This window comes from Marmota monax, unplaced genomic scaffold (genome assembly GCF_021218885.2).
Source record: "Marmota monax isolate L192 unplaced genomic scaffold, Marmota_monax_Labrador192_F-V1.1 WCK01_AAM20220418_F8-fsc00486, whole genome shotgun sequence".
Taxonomy (NCBI): domain Eukaryota; kingdom Metazoa; phylum Chordata; class Mammalia; order Rodentia; family Sciuridae; genus Marmota; species Marmota monax.
The window spans coordinates 225,830-231,829 of NW_026692133.1; positions in this window are offsets into that span (position 1 = coordinate 225,830).

Consider the following 6,000-nt stretch of genomic DNA (forward strand, 5'->3'; position numbering starts at 1 on the left):
CAATATTAAACTTTTTTTTCATTTACCAATTTATGAAAACACACATAATGTTTAAATATATTACCTTATGTAACTTAATAAGTAAAGAGTACTTGATTTTATATTTAGTGGTTGATATTTTAACACTTTAACTTTGTAAATTAATCAGATGTCTATAAAAACCAAGATCTTAGACAAGTGTAGTAAACAGAACTAGCCATCTCTTTCTTGTTGAAGAAAAATCCTTCTACAGGATACTATGATGATCCCATTGTCATATATTTAACAACTTCTCTTTAAAAAGCCATGGGCTACATTTTTGTATTGTATCAACATATGCCTTAATTGTTCTTGGTTTTACTGGGGTGCCTCCTTCCTCTAACAATTTCTCTTCCTTGGGGGGCGAACAATTTCAAACCTTGAGTCAACCATTTTCCCCAGTTTGCCTGAGAAATTTCTAGGGATAGGCAGCTTGAAACAAAAACAAAATAAATCAAAACAAGAACACATTGTTTTTTGAAATGGTCACCCATTCTCTCGCCTTCCCTCAGGGGCAAGCAATTTCACTTACCTCCGAGCTTCAGGCGTTCCCCGCACGGGCCACCAAATGCCGCAGTCTGGCTGGGCACAAAATCACGAGCCACTCAAGCAAGAACAAACTTTATTTCCAAACTCCTGGGAAATGCCACGCATGTGGCCTTCTCCCGGGACACACTCCACCAACAGCAAATCCCTCCTCCTGAAATTCCCTTCTACTGCACTTCCCCAACCAATGTGAACTCTCTGGGAGTCCTCTGAGAGCTCCAAAGTAGCAGGCCAAGGTGGACAGCAGGGGTCTAATCTCCAATTGAATGCACATCTTAACATAATCATTATCATCTCAATGGCTTGCTGGAGTCACCTTTCAACCAAAAATGTCATGCGTCATTCCTACTTGGCTATGGCTCTCAGCATAAAACCATGCAAAAGGATTCAGAAATGCACTTTGCTGACATGTCACTGATAGTCTGGTGTCACTCACTGATGTTCTTGTGCTTCATTTGTTCCTGAGTCTGTATTTCATTCACCTGGAATTAGAAAGGGATTCAACAGCACTGCACATGACAGTCTTATTCTGGCCCCTATTGGAAGATATTATTTCTGCCTGCAGGATGTTCACATTAGATAGCAATCCCATCCTCAAAAGCAACTCAACAGCTGAGGACCCACATACATTTGTCTAAAACATGTAGCTCTCTATAGCAGATTTCTAAACTTTGTTTTAATATCTTTCAGAAATCAAGTGCATTTGTTTTTTTCTTTTATCTATCCAGATGCCTTGGAAATATGTGGGAGGAACTCATAACTTCCTTCTACTAGGCTCTTTCTTCTAAAATTTTCAGCACCTCCCCATAGCACCATCAGCTGTAGACCAAGTCTTTAACACATGAGCCTTTGAGATATGTAAGATCCAAACCATAACAGACATCCTCTACTTCTGAGGCATAGAGATCCTCTACTTCTGAGGCATAGTTCAAAATTACTTCAGCCAAATATGATGATAGGAATATACATTCCATCCTGCCAAGAATACTAGATGGAGTTTCCCTTCCAAATGTGCAATCCAGTTAATTTCCTGAGCTAAATTCCTGTAATTATATTACTGTTTCTCTTGTGGAAGGCACTGGGAATATTTATAAACTGACAATTAATAAAATAAAGTTGGGATGAAAGCATTCCATTGCTTAGCAGATTCATTTGACAGTTGTATCATCTTTTTTTTCTTTTTTTTGACTCTTAGTATGGGCTTCTGTGATAGTTCTTTTTGCTTCTTTGGTTGTCTAAATATTTAATATTTTTATTTATTTTGATAATAAAGTGTTTTCTCTGTGTTTATTCCTTTCCTTGCTTAACTCATAATTTTCTAAATTATGTGGAAACAGAAAGCTACTCCTGCCTTTTCTCATCCTCTGAGCCTGTTTCCTCCACCCCTCCTTGCTCAAGAGGTTGCAGTGTGCTTTATGGAATAGTCTGCTAAAAGCAAAACTTGGTTTTGTTTTCCAGGCCCGTTAAATGGAACTCAGACTGCTTGAAATGTTATTGGGCTGAGGCAAATGGCTTGCATTTAAGTACTAAGAGGAAACCTGAGGCTATTTGTCCTCTAAGTAATTGGCTTCCTTGTCTCCAGGATACTGCATTAGCCAGTCCAGTAGGATGAGAAGATGAGGCTGCTCCCTGGGGTCTGCCATCTGGGCCAGCTGGTGTGGTGGTCCAGCCCTCTATGAGGACCTGCAGAGAGGGGAAGTGAAAGGCATTGGATTATACATATGAGACTTTTTATGCACTACAAAAGGAACAGAATTCTTGACATTGCATTTTTTAAACTGTAGAGAGAAAGTGATAGTCTGTTGCACAGTGTTTACCTAAATTGTGCATTGTTTGTTTCCTTTGAGCATAAATGTTATATTGTCAAAAGATTCAGGTGGCACCTTATTTCTAAATTATATGTCTTTGGGTAATTTAGAAAAGACACCATGATTTAGGGAGTACTGAAATTGTAAACATATATTAAAGAAATGAATGAACTGTGGCTTCTTAATGATAGAAAGTAAAATAGTCAAGAAGTCATTTTGTTCTGGGTATGTCTCTCAAACCAGAGAGTTTTGAAAGCTGGGTGTAATTGTGATTGTGAATTTCCAAAAGACAGTGCAAGTGCAAAACAGTGCCTCCATCAAGCAATTCAATTGTTTCCGTGTGCTGCACTTATTGCAGATCTCAAAGCATTTCAAGACCAAGCTTGGCTGAAGCAGAGGAGGGATCCTTGACTGAGGTTTATCCCAGTGTTCATGTAGGTAGGTGTTCAAGTCATTAGTAAGCCCAATGTTCTCATCTGTCAGATTGATGGAAATGAAAAGGGAACAGTTGCACAGGCCAAAACCAATTAACGTGTAAAAACCAGGAAGAGCTGATGAGCAGTATGAAGAAAAATATCCAATGTCCATGATTCTCTTCCTGCTGGAATGTTACAATTTCTTTTAGATGACACTCTTGAAATCTGTATACTCAAGAACGATTTTTAAAACTTGACTTCAAAAATTTCTTAGCACAAAACCATGATTGAATGCCACCAGCATTCCTCTTTAAAATATACTGTATTCTCTTCTCACTACCACGTGAGGGGGAAGAAGTGCCAGGTGCAGCCCTAGCAGCTCTGTGTGATGATGAGCTAACCTGCTCATAAGATCTCAGCAAGGACCTCACTTCAGATTATACCATGGCTCCCAAAGGTCGTGTGTATGCTAGCATGGAGAAGATGCATCATGAAGTGGTAAAGTGACTCCTGTGAGCAGTGATAGTTCTGCTTCTTCCAAAAGCACAACCTTCCGAGGATAGATGGGAATATTGGCAATACCTTGGCCTCGGCCATGGACCATTTTGTTCATGGTTACCATCATCACAGAAGATCAGCTCCCTCTATCTGTGGAATCATTTTCTTCATTAAAGGAACAACCCTGGATAAATTTTGTGATTCCAAGTGCTGGGTAAAGATTGAATCAGTCTGATAGAATTGGATTTCCATATCTGCAGCTTTTATTGCCTTCTGAATTATTTTAAAGACTAATTTCCACATATCACAGTCTGAAGGAAAATCCCTCCTAGAGTTTAGAATTTTAGGGAAACAATAAAGGAAACCTTTTTTACCTTCCCAGTTATGTAATTAAAGGAACTAGACAGGGAGAGATTAAACCATCAGTTTATCAGCTGGGGTATCACAAGTTCAGGTTGGCATCAGACTTTAGACACAAATGGGTTTTAATGTTAGGTTTATATGACTGTATAGCAGGACACAAGGCAGGGGCACAGCACTTTTCTCTTATCAAGGGGACTGACAGTGGTTCACATACCAGCCCTTTTTGCCTTGCCTCCCATTTGAGATGGGTAAAACTGCCATGGTGAGAGCCAATGTATGTGGGGTCATCTTGGCAAAGAGAAACCATCCTTCCTTTTTTCTATTAATGTTTTTTTTTTTTTAATCATCTTAGTCATTTGCAGACCTAAGACACATGGCTCCCTCAACCCAGGTACAGTCATTAAGCCAAGAGTGGAAGAAGCACATGTGTTAGTTTTGCTTGCCATTTATAAGGAAATAGTTCTTAGGGATACCTGGTCATTTGTGGGCCTGATATTAACCATTTCTAATTTAACATATCTTGAATGGAACCCTGATCCTTTCCACTACATCCAGTTCCTCTGCCAGTCTTCTCATCTCAGTCAAGTCCAACTCTACTTACACTTGCTCATGCCAAATATACTAGAATGATCCAATGCTTCTCTCTTTCATATTTTATATCTACTGCCACCACACTGGTCCAACTGCCCTCATATTTCTCTCTCTCTCTCTCTCTCTCTCTCTCTCTCTCTCTCTCTCTCTGATATTGCTATAAGAGCTGTTTAGCTGTTCTTTTTGCTTTTGCCCTGCTCTTTGCCTTTCCATTGCTTACTACTCTCCTCAAAAGGCCATTTTTAAATACGGCAGTAAGAGTGATTTCCTGAAAAAAGGAAAAGAAGAAAAGGACAAATAATTCCTCATTTGCTTAAGGTCATTCAGTGACTTCCCAGGTTGTTCAATGTTAGAGCCAATAGAATCCAACCACCCCCCCATCATTGCACACACTTCCTCTCCTCTGCATTGGCTATGTCTAGTCAGCTCGCCTTCCCTCTTCATATCAGAGCCTCCTGACCTGCATATATTTATTTTTGCTTATTATCTTTTTCATTGGTAGGAAATCTTTTGTCTATTTTTCCACCGCAAAAATACCCATGCTTTGAACAGTGCCTGACATTTGTAAGTGATAAATACATATTTGTTAACTAAGGAACAAAACAGTGGATCATTGATTGCCTTAACAGCATGGCCTCAGTGGGCCCCTCATCCTTCACCCCTAAATGAGATGGACTTTTCTAAGCTTGTTAGACAACCCAAGACCCTACCTATGGGTTAGTCAGCTGACCATTGACCCTGCTTTTATGGGGAGAAAGACCCCTCAAGAGGTTGGGCAGATTCAGTTCCCTCCTTCAAAATTATCATGTGGACCATTCACTCTGCCTTCCTAGAGCAAGTGATAGGTGTGAGGGAAGGGAGGAAAATGACTCAGTCTGACATCCGCCACTTAGCAGTGCAAATTCAAAGAGGGGTTGGCCTCTGAGACACATCAACCTTAATTCATTAAGATTCTGGCAGACTAGGAGCATGCCTTGAATCAAGTTCATGCTCCAGAGGAAGGCCAAGACTATCATAGATGGTTTAGTGTGATATTTAAGTACAAAAGTTGAGAATACATTCAGAGCCATGTCTTATTTTCTAATACCATTCTGTGATAAAAGAAACCATGGAAAAATGAGTGTTCTAGGGCTAGAACAGGGAATATAGAAAATGAGCCCAGAATATCCTGTAGTACCAGAAAGTAAAGAATTGCTCAAAAAACAAAAGAATGGGGTGTGTTAAAAGAATTCAGGAGCAAAACTCAAATAGTGGACCATGACTGGGATGTGGCTCAGTGGTAGAACTCTTGCCTACCATGTACAAGGGCCCAGGTTTGATCCTGAGCACCACAAAAAGGAAAGGAAGGTAAGACAGAGGAAGGGATGACCAAAGCTGGAACAATTTGAGCAATAAACTAAGTAACACAGTATTAGATTATAGCTAAAAGTATAAAATAAATATCTGTAAGTGCATATAAATATAAATGAATTAGTGAATGAGTCAGTAAATAAGTAAGGGAGAAGTGGTACATCTTCCCTACAGAAGGAAGGGTCCCACTATCCCTTAAAGGGTATCCACTATCTACTCCAATGACCTAAAGACCTCCCACCAGGCCCCACCATCAATCAATAGTACCAAACTGGAGACCAAGCCTTTAACACATGGTTTTCTATATTTTATAGAAAATTATGTTTAAAATTAAAATCATAATTTTAGAATTATATAATTATAATTATAAAATTAAACTTATAGAAAATTATATTTAAAAATTATAGAAA